General features: G+C 41.5%; 1 protein-coding gene across 3 annotated transcripts in view; it reads left to right on the forward strand.

The window, feature by feature from the left end:
* CUNH10orf11 (chromosome unknown C10orf11 homolog) overlaps positions 1-22,092 on the forward strand; it is a 1,097,256-nt gene that overhangs the window by 905,784 nt on the left and 169,380 nt on the right. The gene's annotated exons all lie outside the window — the stretch shown is intronic.

Raw genomic sequence — 22,092 nt, forward strand, 5'->3', positions numbered from 1 at the left:
TTCCAGAATCAAAAGTGAATGTCAGTTCACTTGCTTATTAGTTCAATCTACAATGTTTAGAAGATTGAACCTGCAAAGATTGAATCAATTCAGCCTCGATCTGTACTTAGCCAAGAAGACAGTCCATTTCAGGAGAAGGAAAGGGCCATTTACTTCAACATGGTGGATTAATTTGGGGATTGTCTTAATTTTAACCCCCCCAGTTACCTCTCTAAGCATAAATGTAGGCATCTCTTAACCCATTTAATGTATACTTTAGGCTTTACTTGTCTTCCTCTGCAACTTAATTTATATGACTATTACATTTTGTCTGAAATAGTTCTGGCTGAGTTCCCTGCTTAGTCCTAGTTTCAATATTTCTCCAACTATTTTTGAACCCCTTGTCAATAGGAAAAAATATGCATCTTGCTCAAGTTTAGTGATCCATGACACTTTTCATAATTTTCACAAAATGTTCTCATCTGTTTTCCAATGAGAAGGGAATCCAACTCACATAAACTATATAATGTCTGGGTAGATACGCTGTCTCTCTGAAGGTGTGAACATTTTTTTTGCATGTTGTTTTATTAACCTGATGTTGATATAGCCTACTGTGCTTTAGCAAACAATATGCTTATTAAGGCCATAGTTCTAAGAGCCACGCCTTCAGGCCCTACTTTCAGGGTTGGAAACTCTATCCTAGGAAGTAGTGATGCTGAGAAGGACATGGTGGATAATAGGAATTTTGGACTGGAAGGGCCTTCTTGACCATTGAATTCAGTCCCCAATCAGCTTAACATGCCACCTGGTGCAAAAAGACTAATACAATCCTTGCATGTTTAAAGAGGGGTATGCTAAATAGAAGTAGGGAGTGATATTTTCTCTCTTGTAGCTTTCTGTGCCTTTTCCCCTCCCGGGTGTCACACGTCTGGGTCTCCTTTGAACCTCACTGCTGCCTTCTGGCTTACACGGCCAGGCTACTGGGAGTGGCCTTGGGTCAGCTTTCCAGGGGTCTTGCCCGCCACATCTTTGATGATGATTGGTTCTTTAGCAGGCGGAAGATGTTTAATCCAGTCTCCCTTGGTACTCCCCCTTAGTCGTCCTTGTGATTATTGTTCCTTGAGGCTCCACCTCCCCTACACCCCGCCTAATGCCAACCGCGATGTTATCTGTTGGGGCCAGTGTTCTGGCCCTTACTGATGCTTGCTTTCTTAAGGGCTATGGCTGTGAGCTACCGATGGTACAGGCACTGAGCATCCACTGCCACCCTTTGGTGTTCCCTGATTCATGGGATGTCGGCCTCCACTCGGGCTTCAAGTCCTCTTGACAGGTTACCCCCTCCCCGGGTTCAGTACCTCTTGCCCATCATCTTTGTTCTGGCTCCGTTGTCCTCACCAGTGTCCCAATCACTGCTGCTGCTGGCCTCTGCCCATGCTGGCCTCGTAGGTGACTCCCATGGTTCCCCTTCTAAGGCACCACCATGTCTCCTCTGCTGCTGGCCCCTTGGTCCTCTTCGACCTCTCTGAGCTGGGTGGGAATGCCTCTTCCAGTTACCCCGGCTTCCTTCCTGCCGGGGCTTTTATCCTGGTGCGGGGTGGTCTCTTGGCCAATTGCACCAGCACACTTCTACAAAGCGCGCCCACACAGATGCAGGGGTCATTCCTGGCCCCTCCCGGCTCCACTGTGGGTTTTCCTTTTGCTCTTCACTTTCACTCCTGGCAGCCACCGGCACCATGTCCTGCCACCTCTCTCCAGCTTTAGGTAAGTTTCCTCCACATCTCTATTTGGCATAATTTGAATATCATACCTGCTTATCATTTCTGCAGTTCAAGGAGAACTGGAGAGGGTTCAGGAAAGAGCATGGACAAGATTAAGGTAGAGAAAAAGATTGACTCTAGAAAGGTCATTCCAAGTACCTTATCCAAGGGAAAACGAGTAGTGACAAAGAGCCTACGTGGGAGGCAGAACTTAGATCATTAGCTCTTTGATCTACCCTTCCTTCCTTCCTTCCCCTTCAGTTGCCACCGTGCAGTGCTCACGCTGCTGCACAAGAAAGGAGACCTTGGCTGCATTAAGAACTGGTGGCTGGTCTCCCTGCTGTGCGCAGATTACAAGATTTTGGCCAAAGTGCTGGCCATCCACCTCCGCACTGTCATGGCCTCTGTCACTGGGCCTGAGCAAAGCTACTGCAAGCTGGGCAGAACCACCCAAGACAACCTGTTTCTGCTGCGCGACATGCTTACAGCCAGTGAACGCTTTGGCCTAGACGTTGGCCTTATCTCTCTGGATCAGGAGAAAGCCTTTGACTGGGTGGACCACGCCTACCTCTTTCAGACCCTAGAGGCCTTTGGCTTTAGGCCCATTTTCACCAGGGCCTTCCGGGTCTTGTATTGAGACGCTTCCAGCCTGCTCAGGGTGAATGGGGTGCTCTGTGCCCTGTTCCCTGCACGCAGAGGCATCCATCAGGGCTGCCCCCTGTGGGGCATGCTCTATGCCCTGGCCATTGAGCCACTGCTGCATGCACTGCGGTGCCACCTGAGTGTTGTGGCCGTGCCACCAGCCGTGGGCCTGTCTGTTGCCCCTCCGCTCTGGCTATCAGCATATGCAGATGATGTGACCATCTTCCTTAACACCCAGGAAGATGTGGAGGGCCTGACAGCCTGCCAGCAAGCTTACAAATGCACGTCTTTGGCCCGTATCAACTGGGCCAAGAGCGATACCCTGTTGCCTGGTGAGTGGATCACCATGACCACCCTGGACTTGCCTAGGGACCTCACCTGGCGCCATGAGGGCCTTAAGATCCTGGGCATGTTCCTGGGCCCATCGACCTTCATGGTGCACAACTGGGATGGCCTCAAGGAAGGAGTGGAAGCCCGCCTACAAAGGTAGCACTGGCGCCTACCCAGCCTCTCCTACCGTGGATGCGTCCTCATCATGAACAACCTAGTGGCACCAGTGCACTGTACTTGATGAGCCAGAGGACCTACTCGAGAGACTCCAGCACCTCCTGGTTGACTTTTTCTGGGATGGGCGCCAGTGGCTCCCACAACCTGTACTTTATCTACCTGTAACTGAGGGGGGCCAGAGTTCTGTTGACCTTGTGGGCAGGGCGGTCGCCTTCTGCCTGCAGGCCCTTCAGCGACTCCTGTACAGCAAGAAGCGCCTACCTTGGCAACACCTGGCATGCTGGTTTCTACAGAGGGTGGGGGCCCTCAGCTTCGACTGGGAGCTCTTCCTGTTGGACCTTACGCTTTTGAACTGGGTGGTGCTTCTGGCTTTTTACCATGGTGTAGTATGAGCCTGGCAAACCACTTTCCACCTCCAGTCCCAGGCCCATCACCTGCAGTTCCCACAGTTGCTGAGGCCCCCAGCGCTGAGGCGCCCTGTGCCGAGCCTGGCCTCTGCCAGTCTCACGGCCATTCTCATTCAGGCATGTGTTCTCTGCCTGAGTCATCTCCTTGACCCCGCTCAGTTGGCGTGGCTCTCGCCCGAGGCCTTGACCAGCTGGCTGGGCATGCGCCCCGTTCTCAGCATGGGCTGTCTCCTGTGTGACATCCGGGCTGCCCTCTCATTGGAGGCAGCAGCCACCCTGGAGGGCCATCTCTGGGCGGGCCAGGTGCCCTGCACTGAGGATGCCCTGAGTGAGGCTTTTCCTGCTTTACCAGTCACCCCAGCTGTGGCCAGCAGTCTGACAGGTGGCCCTGGCACCTTGCTGATGCTCCCTGTGCCTCCTGACAGTGACACGGGTTGCCCTTTTGCTTTTCTGTCACGTAGAAGTTTATATGCCTGGGTGGTTCGTGTCTGTCATGCCCAAGTGCTGGCGGGCCGCCCCAATACACCATGGTGATGGTGCCTGGGGCCGCCAGATTCCCAACCGGCCCACCTGGCGTGGTGCACATTGTATAAGCTGCCAACCATCAAGAAGACTGGCGACCTGCAGTGGCAGATGCTGCACAGCATCCTAGCCACTGGCACGTTTGTGTCCCACTTTGACCCAGCCGCCTCGACAGCCTGTCCCTTCTTCCTGGGGGTTGTTGAGGAGACTCTCTTTCATGCCTTCCTTGACTGTCCCCGCCTGCAGCCGCTCTTTGTCACCCTCGGGCTGCTGCTGCAGGTGCTGGGCAGGAGCTTTTTGGAGACCACCTGCGTGTGCTTCTACCCGTACCAGGCAGCTAAGAAGTTGCCTGGCCAGCTTCTTACTGGGTTAGGCCAAGTTGGCCGTCCTCGAGAGCTGCCGAAACCGACTTGCCAGGACCAGCTCAGATGATGCCGTGCGGCTTTTCTGTCTCCTGGTGCAGGCGCGCCTCTCGGTGGAGTTTGAGCATGCTGTGCTCCAGCAGGCAGTGCCCACCTTTGAGACACACTGGGCCCTTGAGGGAGTGCTGTGCCATGTGGAGGATGGCTGTCTCAAATACGCGCTCTGATGTCACGACCAGTCTGGGTGACTGGACTGGCTCAGTGTCGAACTACTACTTCCAGCTCATGCCGTGTCCTAGGCCCTCACCAGGCTGCTTTTTTGCTTTCTTTTTGTGTGGGAAGTTGAAGGTTTTGTTACATGTATGATGGGATGGAGCAAGGTATGAATTGTTTATCTATATAGTTACGAACATGTGGCTGGCACTCTGACCACATAATTAGCATGTAAGACACGACGTGAAATGTAGCAAAGGTGTCTGTCATGGTGTGATGTGTTGGATGCAATGATATGGTATGTTTGGTTTGGTGGTTTGGTTTGGTAGTAATTTGTTTGTGTTTTCGCTTTGTAGGTGGCCACCATTTTTGTATCCCTGAACCCCTGAATAAAGTAATTAAAAGTCCTTCCTTCCTTCCTCTGTCCTACATCCTGAGACATCAGTGCCAGCCATGTTTCCATTATGCTCCATTTTGCACTTTAGCAGAGTTCTTTTGTTCTGTGCTGGCAAGCTTTTTTTGTCCCAGTCAAAACTAGTTATGCAGATGTTTTGGGGAGAGAGGCAGAATTTTCATAACTAATAGTTATGGAATTATCCCTTAATAATGCTTAACTGTTTCCTGAGAGGTAGTTATCTTGGTCCATTCTTTGCCTGTTTTTCCAGACAAGTATAGAACATTTGGCTAAACTTACACAGTCATACATTATACACATCAGTAACTATTCTGTGTACAGTATTCTTGAGTTCTCATAGAATAGCTTCAAAACTGTCCCAGTGCCCAGGGTGTGTATTTGAAGATGTTAAAGTGATTGGTGAAAACAACTTAAGAGACAGACACCAAAGTCCATTTCAGCAACCATTTCCAAGCAATTCCAAAACTACTACTATTCAAAATAAGATTTGAAGTTACTACAGTACTCAGACTGGGTACATTTATTGGAAGCACCATTTTTTGAGGTTTCCAAATATTTTTTTTCCAGAATTGTCCCTTCAGAAGAAATAAAACAGCCCAAAATGCTGATGCAAACCAATGCTAAATGTCAAACCCTTCATTTTGGCCAGCACTAGTTTCTTCTACTATATCTATACATGTTCCTATACCTGCCATGTTAGCGCACATGTAGAATGTACCAGAGTCAGATGTCGTATTGCAAAGAAATTATGTCAATACATTGTCAGGCAGAACATCTTTTCTTGTGTAATTCTACTAAAACATGACAATATGCTTGTGCTTGAAAGTTCTTTTTAGGTCACAAACATCCTATAAATAGAGCATTTGACCCACCACACTGCCCTGGCAAAACTTGTGACCCTGGAAATACCAAGATGGTGCTACTCATTTAACTTAAACCGCTGCCACTGTTCTTTCCAGTGTTAAAAACATTTCTGTCAGGAAGAGTATATTGAAGTATATTCCAAATGAAATCCTGTCTCCTTGGTTTAACTCCCAAGGTAACCCACCCCATTACTTTTATAATTTAAAACCTCCAACAACTTCGCTTTCTTTCTTTGGCTTTCACCACCAAATGTAGAATTCTTTAAACAATGGGTGAGAACAGAGAAGGTAAAATTAATGTATATATTTATTTTACATTTGACTTGTCTGGAGCTGGATAGTCCAAATTAAATATGGTGCCTGTAAATCTAAGGTATTACTGCAGTCCAGTTTTTCTGCAGATAACAGATATTTTTGCACTGTTCATATAATGCATAGAAAATACATTTACCACTACAGTAAGTAGTTTTATAGTATAGTCAACAGCATGTTGCACAATAGCAATTACATGTGGAAATAAAGGAGGTTACACAAGCTATCGGAGAGAACACAGGTATGTTTTTGTTGATAAAAAGGAACGGAGGTAAGAGGATATTCAAGTTATTGTAGCAATTAGTTTTTTTAAGATGTCTATCTATATGAAACATCTTGGGCTAAAAAAAAAAATCCTTGGTAAAATACGAAGTTTATTACATTTCTAGACTACATTATCCTTGTCAGCTAGATTAAAGCATTCTCCTAGACTCTGTCCTATATTACCATAACAAGTGAGGAAATAATGTAGTGTTGTTGCACTGAGCAGCTTATAAATTTTGACATAAGTGTGAGAGAAATCACTTGAAATGTGAAGCAACCAAGAGGAATAATTAGGAGCAGCAGAATGATCTCAGTAATATGACAACAGTTTCTAAAGCATCCCACAGGATTGAAATCATCAGGTTTGCTTGACCTATATCTTTAATAATACAGCTCATTGCCCTTGTATTGAAGCTAGAGGGTAAGACAAAGTATGAGCTTTATCATGTTTTAGAAGAAATTGCAAAAAGTTTATTTATTAACACACCACGAAATAGCCCATTTCTATGATTACCAAACAGGAAAGCAAGTTGGGCCACAGTTCACCACACAGAATGTTCCTTTTCATAGTCAAGCTCGGCTGGCAAAAATATTATGTAATACTCAACTAAGACAAATGGCTGTGTTACCAGTGGAAATAACCTTCTGTTTAATTAGAAAATAAGAGCTATATAAGACAATAAAAATGGTTACTGCTGCCCTGAGTCACTGTTCAATAAATATGATAGTGCTGAAGATAATGCTAAGTGTTATTTATTTGTGCAATATCACAGGCTTGGTAATTGCTCATGTTGTTGAAAGTTACCCTGCATGTAGAATTTTCTTGCTTAATTCATAAAAAAGAAGAAGGCAGCTTCTTTTAAATGCTAAAAAAAAAACCATGTTCCTAAAAGCCTAAAGTAAATAAATACTCTCAGTTCCTTCCACTCTTAGTACTGGGTAGAATTTATTGACTTTCACATCAGTTTTTTGGGGAAAATTAAGTTATTCATGGGTGATTCCCATTATTTCTCAGAATAGAAAATGTCCAATGAAAATATTTCCTAAGGACCACTTTCTGTGAAGAATATGCTATTTTCCAGTGATTGTTTCTCTTTCCAATTGGATAAAGAGAAGAGTAGTATTCAAAATTCTTGGTGAGTTTTAGTGCCTGATTTTTCCATACTCAACTTTTCTCTTCACTTGTGGATACTCACTATATGCAGAAATCAGGTCTTTAAGAACTCATTTGCAAAGACAAAGAATTTAAATGAAAATCCCCTTTAAAAGATAATTTTACTATTAAATTGAGCATCAGTTGTGTTGTGTGATGCATCAAAAGTTTCCTTTTTTGGGTAGACACTGACATATTACCTGGGACCCTATAGTTTACATATATTTATCTGATGTTTGAATGAAACGAGGGTTAGGGACACATTTTATAATATCCCTTTATTAAAAAGCAGCTGTGTTCCCCAGTCCTGTAGCTTTTGAATATACAGTAAATACAGGGATTTGAGAGAGGATATCATAGAAGTTGCCAATTCTTATTCAAAGGGAAACATTCAAAAGAAGCTTCATCCACATGTTTTACCTCCTCCTTTTCTCTCTACCCAAAAAAGTAGACTGTATGTCAAGAGGCAAAACAAAACAAAACAAAAACTCTTTTCTTTGCACAATTCACTTTAAGCTTCAAAATCCTCCAAAATCCCCAATCTCCCTTTGCAGTCTGGTTCCCACTCTCTAGCTTTCCTCATCTCCCTCAAAGAAAAAAGCTCTTCTTTAAGGGACTGATAGGTTGTAGAGCGATGCTTAGCAACAACATTCCTGTGCCTTAAGTAGCTGCAAGCCCCTAGCTGAACCCTTTGATGTGACTGTCAGGGCAGATTTATTTTGTTTTAGCACATTGTCTACTTGTCCAGATGTATCAGGAGATAAAAAGGAGTCATGTTTACACTCTTTTTTTTTTTAGATGTAATTAAATCGCATTTTTGATGAGTCTCTGAGAGATCAAAATGAAGAAAACAGGAATTGGCTTGAGTAGAGAAGGAAAATCCACTTGCCACCTGACACTGTAGGAAAATAAAGTGTAAAGCCACAGTGCAATGTGTTGATTTGGTTCTGTTGAAGCCTTATATTTTGTCTTTTCTCACATGCTCCTAGCTTACCAAAGCAATAGAATCCAAGAGGAACCATTAGGCAGCAGTCATTGTATTCTGTAGCTTCTCTCCAGGTTGCCCTGCTTTTAGAATGTGTTTGTCCAAGTTGAAACTAATTATTTACTGTATGTCACAGTAACTTTTTAGATCAAATATCCCAGAAGAACATTTGATTACAGGAGGTGGCTGTCAATCAAATGCTTAAAAATAGAATTTGATTGATCTTGAATAAATGGATCTTCCATGCAAGGCAGGTCTTACTGAATTCTCTTAGAGAGCAAATCACAGATAAATCCATTTTTATTTATTTGTTTTTTAAACTTGCACATTTAGCAACACCATTCTGAGCTCTATTAATAGCCTGTGGTGTGCAGTGACAAGCCCGATCCCAACATTCAGTACACTGTGGGTATGCCAAGTGAATAAAATGCTAGTTTTAATCTGCTGTTACAAAAGTTACTTATTTGCATCTTAAATAGGTTACACTACAGCACCCCCTTCTGCTGACTAAGCTGTGTGACAGGAGGCTTTAGTTACAACTTAGTTTCCTGCTCACATGACAGCACAAAAACTACTTAAAAGCATTTTCTACCCTTTCCAGACTCCTAATTCTCATGTCTATTAGGCAAGGAGAGCAACAACATTGAATAATAGTTACAAAACTAGCATTAACCTTTAATCTTTAGAATCTAACTCACATTTCATGTAGATTAACCTTTTATCACTCATATGTTGGGAAGAGTAATTAATTTAAGAAGTGAGAATTTGGGGTTTAACTGAAAAGCATTCTTGTATTTAAAATTAGTAGCCAATATACTCAGTGTTCTCCTTCTCAGACTGCCATTGCTTGAGTGATAGTTTTGTGTATATTCTGTCTTGTGTGTAGTAGCTATAGAGGCTTCTATTCAGGAAAGCAATTTTCCTTTTTGTTTCGGAGTTGACTTTTGATGACACCTTGGAAGTCAGTTGGACAGGGGAAATTGAAGAGGTTATGAATCTTCTGCATTTCACTAAAATGTGATATGTTTATGTTAGCCAAAGAAATTAACTTACACTGAACTCAAATATAGCGAAACTCCTTCCATACTAATATAGAATGAACCTCTAAGATTACTTCAGTAGTCTGACAGAAGTCCAGTGCAATGCTGGTAGTAACAAATCATCAAATACATTAAAGTTCTCTGGAAAGTAATAGAGTATTCCACTATGTATGTGTATATGTGTTTTATATATCTAATGTGTGTGTATGTGCATGTGTTTTATATCTAGTGTACCTATCACTATATACTATTACATGGTAAGTCTCAGAAGTGTCCCTGCTATCTGACTTCTATGCAGGAAGTAAAATTGGATTTGGCTGACTTATCACTGATCACTAAATCCCAGAGTTAGTTTGAAGTGATTTGATAATGCCTGAATTGTGCAACATAGAATGAAGTATAAGACGAGGTATTTTAGACTTAGTTTCTTTAGTATGAAAATGTTGCAAAAGCATTTTATTTAGTGGATTATATGCTGTGCTAATGTAAATTACTTAATATGTGTTGGTGTCCTATTCTGTCTCAGATACGTTCCCATCTCTCTCACTGAGAATTGCATAAGAACATTTAAGGGAAGAATTTTGTCTGTCATCTGTAGATTGGCGTAATTGGATAAAGGGTGCAATGGTCAAATATTCATGTCCACACAAGAGAAGCAAAGCTGAAATCTTACACATTATTAAATTATTTACAGATACGTTGCTGACTTACCCATCTTTTTTGACAGCTTCTTTCCCATTTTTTGGGTGAATCTTTTCAAATGACTTCACATTGCTCTTTCATTCCTATGAAAGGGTTGCATGATGAATAAAATGTAATAAATGGTGGAATTAAGGTAACAGTAAATTGGGATCTTTGGCTTAATGCACCAGGGAGGTATTTGCATCTGTTCATCTAGAGGTAAATTTGTGGTTCTCTTTACAAAACACCTCAAGGTATAGTTATATCAGGCTGTTGGGTTTTCTGACAAGAACTGCACAGTTCACCAAGGTTTAGTTACAGTACTATTTAACTATTTTTTTTCTCTCATATATTAATATATACAGCTAGTATTTTCTGTGTGTGTGTGTGTGTGTGTGTGTGTGCTGTTCATTAAAATAATGCTGTGCATAAGCTACATTCTCTCTAGAATTTCCTCATTTCTAGAACATTTCTAAAAACATGCCAGTCTATCAATATGAGACATAAGACCACACAAATCATCTTGATATGCTTAAAACATTTCTTGCTAGGATGACATTTTCCCAAATTTTGGGGGTATAACTTAAGATCAGCAGGCTTTGTATTTCTGTTTTGTACTTGGTTAGGTCACAAAACTCTAGTCGCTGGTGTTACTAATGACAATCTGGAAGAATTAAGAGTCCAAGGACACTTACAATTTGTTTGTTTCCAGTTCCTCTGTCACATATTTGAAAAGAACCAGACAACTTGAGTTGCTTTTGCCAAAAAGTGACAACTGCTAATTTGAGAGGCTGAACTAGCATGTTAGTGTCATAATTACTCTGATCTCAAATTTATCTCCCAGGTGGGCAAGTATGCTTTACCAGTAACATTCTGTCCCTTGGGGCAAATTCAAGTTATTTATCTTTTTAAAAAACTCAAATATTGGGTTTTATACTGGGTATACTCCATAAAGTTTTATATAAGTGGGTCTGCTTTCTACAATTCTTCTTTATTTAATCTCTCAGGTATGAACCCTTCCTACCAGCAGACCACATTGTGCTCCTAGCACTTGCTCTTCTGCACTACAGTCTTATACTCATCACATTAAAGGGTACTGAACTGCTCGAGGAGAAAAGTTCCAGTTAAAATGGGTAAAAAAAAATAGAATATGGCAAATGAGCAGAGACAAAAACTATTCCTTCCCATTTACTGCATCTTTAACTGAGTAGCAAAATGTCTCCCACCCCTTCTGCTCTTGAGATGCATATTTTATGAAGCCCCTTAAAAACAAATACTCTTTAACCCCAACATAACAAAGTCAGTTACTTCTGGCATCTTACTTACAGCTTAAAAAAATCAATGCAAAATATAATTCCTAAAATACTTTGCTTCAAGTAATAACATGTTATAAGTTGAAAAAAGGTCTTGAAAGTCAAAGAAATGAATGTCCTGTGTACTATGTTACAGTAAAACAAATCAATTCAGGCTCCTTGGAAGCAGTCTTTGCCCTGTGATTATATTTGTGTAAAGTCTTGGGGCCTTTGATCAAAGAAAGGCATTTCAGTCTAGGCCTAATCCAGGCTGCTTTAAGGTGTTTAAATGGGGGGTGGGGATAAGGTTGATAACAGCTGGGATTTAAATTTACTTTTGCCTAACTTTTGTTTTGAAAGGATTTCTATTATTCACTGCTTCCTTTTTCATACAGAAGATGGATCATTGAGTAAACCTAAAAGGGAAAGAGGATATGGGAGGAAATGGGTGGGGACTTTGAATTAATCTTCTGAGGAAAAATGTTTGATCAGCGGGTAGGAGAGGATGAAAACCTCTGATGTTGACAGCAGGCAACTTTCTGACTAGCGTGTGATTGACAACTTTGATGCTCCAGTGGGGAGCTAGTGTCCAGCAGTGCTCAGGCATCCTCTGTCTGTGGGTGGTAGTGTTAATAATGTGGCAACTGGAAAGATTAATTGTGGACAAGCAGCAGGATTACAAGGAGGGCTTCACAGGTCTAAAAGGAACAGTGGTAGGAAGGCCTCTGATCTGTCAGCCCAAAAGGAAATGAGTTAGGGCAGACTGGAGCAGGCTTTAAAAAACAGGGGGGGAGGGAAGGGAGTAGTGGAAGAGGGGAAGCATTTAGGATATTAAAGCAAAATGTGAAGAGGATATTGAAATAGGTCATAAGGGGATGGGGCCAATTTTCCTGAAAGGCAATATGCCCTGTTTCCAGAGGTAGCTTTAAAGACCTTAATACACTACATCCTTTTACAGTCCATTCAGAGTTCAACTTCGACTGCAATGAATTGGTAACCAGTTGACTTCCTTGGTGGTTTGAACTGCCAGGGTAGGTAAAAGTCATTATTCATGCTGGAAAGGGGGCTTGACAATAAATTGTTTGTACATTGCCAACACATACATTCAAATTAATAACCTAGGAAAGTACAAATGCAAAATGCATTGGAGAATGTTTACTTAAGACATATCTGCAAGTAACTAACTATCCACTGTATATTTTACTTTCTACCATTTTTGGTAGAAGTACGGATTTTGCCAGTAAATTCTCTGTTACCATTAAAGAGGCTATTCATCATGCTTACTAATGTTATTAATCAAGATATACCACAATACCCTTAAAATGAGATCATTTTGATAAATCATGTATGACATGGAAATACTTTATTCCTTTTAAGTGCAATTTAGACTGTAATTTTTTCCCTCATTTATGATTCATGGTAGAAACATGGGAAAAATTCCTTTGCACATTTACACCTTATCTCTAGTAATAATTCAAAACTGCTTTTAGATGAAAATTCAGGGTCTGATTCACCAAAGCTGAATGCCAGCTCATTATTTTCTGGCATTCAGTAGTCCAAAAGTAATGTCCATACATTAGACGCTATTCACAATAGTTCGATTTGGCTGCTCACCAGACATATTGATTACACTCAATTAAGCCTAAATGAGTAAGAATTCTCTTATGTTCATTTACATTTTAGATCCAGTTATACCCAACCATCAACCTTGCAATTTTATATAACTCAAATTATAGCAAATTAAGATATTTTATATAAGTGATATTCTACCTTCCACAAACATGTGGGAAATATCTTTTTGATGATTTATATTTTATTAAGAATAGTACCTTTTATAACGAAGTTAAATAAAGTTGCATTTTTCTAGTTAAAGGTCATCAGGGCTCTGATGCCAACCAAAACACATCACCATTCTCCTTGTCTTCCCACTTCCATTATGATCCAGCCCAAATCTATTAACAGCAGCAGATAGGAAAATAACCCAGTAAACTTGTCCAGAAGGAATAGCGTCCAAGTTCAAAGTCACACTTTTAATTATAAACGAAACACTGATGCTATTCATTAGATGGAAGAATGTCTGAAATGTTTCAGTATGTTCTTCTAACTTTGATATAAATATTGGATAAATGTTTAATTACTCTGGCATTCAGGTTTACAAAGGAAGAAAAAATCCAGTAGAGATATTTAATTTGGAATGCAGAACCATTCATGTCTTGGTATTTTTCAAACTATGGTTCAGAGGAGGTTGGCTGACCTGAATTACAGTCCTTCCTTTTCTTCCATTAGAGGATGAAAGCATTTTAGGGAATATGGTTGGCCTCCAAAAATAACAAGGCCATTTGTATTTTCTTTAACCATTGGACCCTGAAAATGGGGTTGCATAGCAGATGCACAAATATTCTTGCAACTGCATGGGATGTACATTATACAGTGCAATCCAAATCTTGGTTTTACCACTGTACATAAGGAATTCAGGAAATAAACACAAGTATGTCTAAATTGAGTTTTAGTTTAATGAAGTGCTGAAGTTCTTCAACAGCATGTGACAAGGCACAGTTCACCCCATTATCTCTTCTCTGGTGCAAAAGTGACACTTCTATATGTTTGTTTTATGCTTTACTTCGCCTCAGTTCTTGTGTAGACGATAACAATTTCTCCACATCATTGTAGAAGTGACTTTATGTTCACCGTAGAATCTAAAATGGTATTGACTCCTGCTGATGATGTAGCTTTTTTATTTAGAGTTTTAAACTGTTAGGAATAATTTGAACCAATAAAATGCTTATCCTGTTTAAATGTTCCCTGAAGTTTCTTTCTCGTTTCAGTGATTCTGCTCATTATTAGAAATAAAATGATCAACTTGGTAACATTTTTTCTTGCAGTTTAATTCTTAGTAATGTCATATTTTTCTAATTATAGATAGACTAACATGATTTACTAGTTAAGAGTAATCAGAGTTCATTTGTTTCTCTAACAGTTTTTCATAGTCGCTATTTTTTACTCTAAAGGAAAACTGTTTACAAGGATCAGGTTAAAAATCTTGATTTTTAGTTGACATTTAGCAAAATCTCAAAAGCACAGTTTGTTTAGGATGCAAGCCATCCTATGGTTTTATAAAATAGTCAATATAATTTTTCATCTCCTGTTTGTTCAGTTCCATGGTCAAATGTCTAAAACCAGATTTTAAAACAAGTCACTATTTTTATGTGGGGTGAGTAGATCATCTCATTAAGCCTGTAAAGATCAGGCAACTTGTGATAACACCACACAGCTGGTATTTCGCTCTAATTAAAATGACTTTAATTTATGCTGCAAGTTTACTAACAGAAATTCCCCAAAGTGGGATCTGCGGTTACTATGTTCAGTATTAGGGAAAAAAAATCCCAATGTCATTTAAGCACGACAAACTTCCCTGTACAATCATGCCGTGCCACCTGTTGGCTCCTCTGAAACATAACAGGATCTTGGTATCACTCATGACAGCAGCCTGACCCTTTTCTGACCTCTAACCTACTGCATAATAGGTGATGGAAAGCAAGAGCTTTTGTAGCTTGTCTTTAGACTTGTAGTTCCTGCATGTCTTGCCTCACTGGTTTTTCTAGTCTTTCTTTCCCCTTCTTTCAGAAAGAGAAATAAGGTATTACTAACCATTAATCAGTAGATTTTTGATTTAATATTAAATTGATATTAAAAGACCTATCAGTTTCAAAACATTTCTATTCTCCTACTGTATGGAGTTGATACAATGGAATCCTGTTGTATGGATACCTTGGTGTATTTCCTCAAAATACTGTTGTTACATTTTTTTAAAATTGTGGTAGCACCAAGGGGTTCCTCTATTGAGCTTAGAGTTTTTCTGCTTGGTGGTGTGCAAAAAATATGGTACGGATAGAGTTGCTGTTTCCTTCTTTAGGCATGTCTCAGGAATTTATGCCGAATTCTATTTATAAATGGCCTGTGTTTCCTCTGTGCTAAACATACTGTATCAATATTAAATTTTTTTTAAAGCAATTCTTCAGTTTTCCTAGGAAGTATTGCTGATGTGAAAGTCTGGTAGTGAACAGTTACTCTGTTGTATCAAAAGCTGTGTAAACTTTAAAAACAAATAGTTCTGCGCTCCTATTACATTACTTGTGGAACATATAGGAAACTCTCATTAAACACATTTTCCTACTAAATGGAGAGGGGGAAAAGTGGTAGTAAATGTCAGCGATGGAAACTTAACCTTAACTTTGAAATTTTAGGTTTACTAGGTTTTCAAAATTATAACAGGAATTGAATTTTGGATTTAACTTCCTTCAAAGTGAATTTTCTGATATAAGAAGGTTCTGGAAGTAAGTGTGTGTCTGTGTGCGCGCGTGTGCGTGTACACATATGCATAATAATGTATGTGACAACAAGTTTTAATGTTAATGGAATGCTTTTTTTTACTTTTGAAAGATGGGTCACATATAGGCTTGGCAGAATTTGATATTTATTGATATACATTGTTAAAAATTGATTTCACCTGAAACTCGCAGAGCAACAGAAAAATATTTCCATTGGTAATCACAGAAATTTACATAAAGGAGATGTAAAAGAAAAAAAAATCTGGGATGGAGGAATGAGGTAAGGAAATCCCCACCCTGGTGCCACACACACACAGTGGCTGCTGCAGGAGCTAGGGACTCTGCCAGTCAGGCTGTGCTGGGAAGAGGGTGTTAGAGGAGCTGGCCTGACAGCAGTGGGAAGCTCAGTGCTTTTGACCCCTCGCTCTGCCCAGGTCCCAGCCAGGGCAGCAGCCAAACTCCTGCGGAGTTAATTTTTAATTTTTCCAATCTTTCCCTGTTTTGTTACTGATAAGTAGCAATTTATTTTTCTTACTCTTTGCTAGGTATACACCTGGATGGACAAATATTATTGACGCATAGTTTTGTTCAGGTTTATCACCCTCTGTGTGCATGCGCATGTGCATGTGTGTGTGTATTTCTGAGTATATGGGAGGGAGAGAGATACTGAGATCTATCTATAGGGAGATATTACAATCTATTAACATGGCAAGATTTATGTCAGCTTTCATTTACTTCTTAAGAAACAATAATGGCTAGCTTTTATACACCTCTTCACCCTTAATGAAACAAAAAGGTACATGCTGCTGGAATGAGACAACACTCTGTTCAACTTTTGTCCGCTGTATACAGTGTCTGATTTAAGAATGAGCAAGTGTGGCATAAGCACACAGTCTAAACTGAATGACTGTGAATACACCATTGAATTGTTGTCTTTGAAAGCATTTGTTTAAGTGCATTGTTAGATTTAGAGTTTCTGGGTATTTTGCGGGGAATAATTTCATAGCTTCCTCATCTTATTTCTAAACATGTCAACATCCTGTACCATCTCTGTGTCAGGTCTGAACTGGTAATGTTCAGAAACTGCCTCTTCAAAGTAACATTTCTGTCAATGGCATCCAGTGTAAATATTCTTCTGTTTAATATAGTCAGCTGCGGAAGCTGGTGGTGGTGGGTGGGTGGGGGAAAAGGATTATGCAGTTAGTGAAAATGATCTTACTTCCTGTGTCTTTTTGTAAGTGCTCTGTGTATCCATTGAGCCTCTTTCAGAAAGGATGCCAACTTGCTGCTCTTCTTCCTGTGTTATAAAACTTGTCAGGTATGATATATTAGTAACTATTACAGCTATTGGTGTCTGCATGTGCATGTACATGTGAGAAGAATTTATGATGTGTCATAGAAAAGAGGACAATCTTTCACATACTAAGGGTGAATATTAAAACATACAAAGTAGGGAAATTTGAAGGTAGGAATGTTTAAAAATGGAAAAAATACCCACTTTTAACCAGTCTCATTGGGGTGCAGTAATATAGTAGCATATAAAGCAAGACCAAATAATTTAACTGAATATGACATTTCATAAAGCCATTTAAACAAAGTGATCAAAAATATTTTTAGTTTAGGCTTTTCTCCTACATCAAGCTCTTATAGTATTTGTAATTTTAAAAGACTCATTTGAAAGCTTTGTAGACTTTTGGTTTTCTCTTTTTTTATGGTCAAGTTTTGCACTTCTTTCTTATTAAGATTGTTGAGCATGCATAATGGGAAAAATGGAAGTATTTGCATTTACATCAATGGGACTACCCTTGTGTTTTACACTTGTGTTCTATACCAGTATCTTGCTAAATTCAGATAGCTATAAAGGCGGTGGAGAAGTCATGCTTCTCCCATAGAAATACCCCTATAATCTACTGGAACGTTCTTACTGAATGACTTGACACATCTTTTAGCAGATAGAAAATCTAATCTCTTTACCCATTTTTTCCTTTAAGCTAACTTTAAGTTACTTTTGTACTGGAACTGGAACTTCAGATACAAATGTCAGAACTATCTGAAGACATAACTGTCATATGTAAATGTTGTTGCTGTCAAAATATTGTTGTGACTATTAATAATAAAATCCATACAACTCAGTTTAGAAAATAGCTTTGGACCCAATGTTGATAAACAGCAAGAACAGAATTGGTGGTTTCTTTTCGGTGGTGTTCAAGCTTGCCCAAAAAGCTTATTTAGAGCTTCCATGCAGTTGACATTGTGCAAAACAGTCCTAACCCTCGATGATCTTCCATGAAATTAAAGCTGTTGTAACTGAACACTTAGGAGGAAGGTAATGAAACTGTTGTATACTTGACAGGGAATTATATACTGTACATAAAACGGTAGCAAAATAACAATAAAAATCCTCCTGTTCTTGCTTTTCCTAAAATTGGAAATAAAGCTAAATTGCCCCTTCACTCCAATATCCTTCTCAGAAGCTCTTGAATTTTGCTCAGTCAGTGGTATTTGCTGAAAAGGCAAAGTTTCTTCCAGTAATTTTAGGAAAAGCTATCATCAAACTGTCAACAGTCTAAATTGAGATTAAAAGTACCAAAGAGAAACCTTCACTATTATCGAGTCCCAGCTTAGAGCACTTGAATGGACAGATAACATCTAGAATGTACAATATGAGATCACCTTTCATCTGAGTTTTTAGAGAAACTTGTGGTAAAAGGTCTTATGCTAAATAGCGATAACTGGAACATGGGAAATAATGTGAAGTTTAACCATTAGAATTTCAGAGTCATGCACTTAGGGATTAAGAGAAAGGACTTTGCTTATAAAATGAAAGTACATAGATTGGAGATTGCTGTGGAAGAGAGGATCTTGGAAGTACATATTAATCAGGATGACCATAAGTCATCATAAATCTTTATGTGACTGTGAAAAAAGCCAACATAATCCTCAGGTGTATTAAACAGGGTATATTAAATATAAAAAAGGAGATATTAGTACCGTTGATAAGACCCCATACAATTCTGATTGCCAATATTGAAAAGGTTAGCTTAAAGTGGAGTGATTCAAAGAAGCAATCAGTAATGTGGGTAAGAGAGTCTTATAAAAGATTAAAGGACTGTGGCTTGTTTAACTTAGAAAAATAGAATGGGTGTAATTACTGTTTTAAAGACCTTTGCAGGGTGAATATTAGGGAGAGGTAAGAACTTTTTAGTCTCTTTTGGCCCAAGATCAGATGGCTACAAACAAGTTATGGATAGACTTAGATTGGAAATGAAAAGGTAAATTACTATCAAACAAGTTTTGAATAGTCTTCTAAGCCACATCGTAGGGGCAAAGAACCTAAATTTGGAGTGGGGGGAGGAGGGGTTGTGGTATGTGGTTGGGGGTATGTGGAGTGTGGGTATGGTGCAGGAGTGGTGTGCGGGGATGTTGGAGGGGTGTGTGGGGCTGCTGGGTGTGTGTGGGGGGGACTGTGTGCAGGGTGTATATGTATATGTGTGTGGGAATGAGGGGGTGTTGTGTGTAGGAAGGTGCATGTGGGTTGTGGGTATATGTGTGAGGGTGTGAGGTGTGTGTATTGTTGAGGTGTGGAGTGTGTTTGTGGGTATGGTGAGGTTTGTGGGAGGGGTCTGGGGTATGGGTATGGTGGGGATCAGGTTATGGGTGTATGTATGTGTATGGTGGGGTGTTGGCTGTGTGTGTGGGTGTGGTGCGGGTGGAGTGGTGAGGAGGCTTGGAGGGATGTCTGGGGTATGGGTGGGCTGGATGTGCATGTGTGGGGGCCTTACCCCCTGTCTGCTGTTTGTTCTGTGCTTGAGCCCAGCCCCTCCACGGGCAGCAGGAGGGATTGAAAGATTGGCGCTGCCTGCCTGGCTCTCAGTATGCTGCAGAAGGCAAGCAGCTGGCGCCAGTGGACAACAGGAGAAGACCCTGCAAGAGGGGAGGGGGGACAAGGAGCTCGCACCACTGGTTCTTTTAGTCTCTGTTGCACACCTGCCTAGCAGAGCTGCAGCCAAGCCTGCATTGGCTCTTGTAGCTATTGCTTCTATCTCATGTGCCTGCCCAGCAGGGTTGCACTAAGTGCATGCTGGCTCCTGCTGCTGTTTCCCCACCTCCTGCCTGTCCTGTGCCTGCCTGGCAGGGTTTTGTGAGCATCTGAGCTCCTTCACATTCCCCCCCTATATCCACATACTCCCCTGCCCTGCGTGAGCAGGACCAAAGCAAGCTGCAGGCAGAGCCCATCCTGCTGCCTGCTGTCTGGAGCGGTACAGCAGGGACAGGAGGAGCAGTCACTGGAGGCTGGGGGAGCCCAGCAGGTCTTTGGGCAGGGTCAGCAGCAGCCCTGTTCAGAAGCTGTGTCTGCTGGCTGGGCTGGTGCCCTTCAGCAGGGGAGGCTGGGAGTGAAGCATGAGCTGCCTCAGGCAGGACTCAGCCCCATGTAGAGCATGGCAGGGGCAGCCTCAGTCAGGGCTGGATACAATTACTTGGTAGATGCCTGCCTGCAGGCCAGATCCAGTCAGCTGGCAGGCTGGATCTGGCCCAAGGGCTGTATTTTGCCCACCCCTGTTTTAAAGTATGCTGATCCAAAACAGTAAACTCACATTTTGTATTAAAACATACATTTTCTAAATTTATTAAGTAATACATTAGTTAAAGAATCCATGTCAAAGAGATGGCTAACTAATTATAAAACCATTTAGGAGGACTTAAAAGGACATGCAGAAGCCAATGTGTAGTTTTGGGTCCATCATGCAGTAGGATATAGTTATTTTTGCCATCCTATACATGGTCATTAGTTTCAAGAAATTGCATAATTGTTGCATTTCTTCCACCCCTTTTTTTTTTATCTCTTTTACCAAACTAGAAGCCCTAGAGTGTGTCCAGATGAGTGTGCACATGCCTCTTGCACCATCTCAAACTCCTTTGAGATGCTGCAAGAGGCACGTGCGGGAACAAAAACAAAATGTTTCCCGCACTGCAAGTTCGCAGGATGGGGGCAAAATTAGACCCCTGGATATCCAGGGGTCAAACAATACCCTAGGAGAAAAAAGAGGAGGCAGGGTAGTCCATACAGGCAGGGTAGTCAATGTGCTGTGGGGGTGGGGAATCTGCCTTGTGGGGGGCAGGGAACCCACCCCTCCTAAGCAGCCCCCACACCTACAGCCCCCCCCCACACCTACCCACACAGTGACCTGCATCCTTCCACACCCACCCTCCTCCTGCAAACCCCACATCCCTCCATCACACACCCACCATGTGACAAGGAAACCAAAAGCAAGCATTAAAACAGATATTTATGATTTATTTTATTACGATGCTAGAGACACTGGTAGGCTTCCAAATTGCTTTAACATTATAAATATAGCAAGAAAACATTGCCCATCTGATCAATCCCTCTCTCTCTCTGTTTTGTTCTGATTGTAGAAGAATGGATTTTGGGGTATTTTAAAGAGTGAATTTGGGATGCAGCTTCAGCAGTCTAGCTGACACAAAGGGCTAGTGTCCCCAGACATGGACGACTAGTGCTGTGTTGGGGGGGCAGCGACCAGTCCTGCTGACTGAGGAGGGTCCCTCCATGGCTGATCTTGCTGGCTGGAGAGTGGGGGGGATCCCCCCCTGCAGAAGATCCTGTAACAGCTGATCACTGTGGCTGATTGCTGCAGCTGCTTCTGGGAGTGGGTGCAGCAATCAGCTGGCACTTGCAGGGGGGGCACTGGCGCTCCCACTTGCCCCCCCCGCCCATTGCCTAAGTGGCAAGTGTGGCTGGTTAGGGGATGTAACCCCATGCACACCCTATGCATCACCAGTGTCCCCCAGATACCAAGTGGTATGGTGCGGGTGGGATGTGTGGGGGACAGTGATACCAGAAGCTCCTGAGGGCAAGTAGCTCTGAGATGCTAGCCAGGGCAGGTTTTTTATGCTGCTGGGCCCAGCACAGGTGCTGGTCCCAGGCTCTAGCTCCCTTTGGCTATAGATCCAGGAGGAGTCAGGCAAAGTTATTTTGCCTTTAGTGGCACAATTTGCTCCACAAAGTGCATGTTCGGGCATATGTGCTGAGGCAAAAAGCCCCGGCTCAAATTTGCACTGCTTCCACATGAGCTGCTGCAAGTGCACGTGCTTGCATGTCTGGATGCACCCATAGGTTTGTAAGTAGAATAAAATTCTTCCATGTGTTACAACACAAAGAGAAATAATGTGACTTATACTCTCCTTTGAAACTTAAGTGTTTCATCTATGCAATATGCAGTAACAGAAGTTGGGCATGAGAGGCCAGAAAATCGCTCCCTGCCTGTGAACACTGTAAACTTCTACTGTATTGCCAGGCCAAACTAATCTATAAAAATACTTTTACAGAATGTGCTACTATATTTGTATT

This window comes from Crocodylus porosus, unplaced genomic scaffold, assembly GCF_001723895.1.
Source record: "Crocodylus porosus isolate Cpor-Errol unplaced genomic scaffold, CroPor_comp1, whole genome shotgun sequence".
NCBI lineage: Eukaryota > Metazoa > Chordata > Crocodylia > Crocodylidae > Crocodylus > Crocodylus porosus.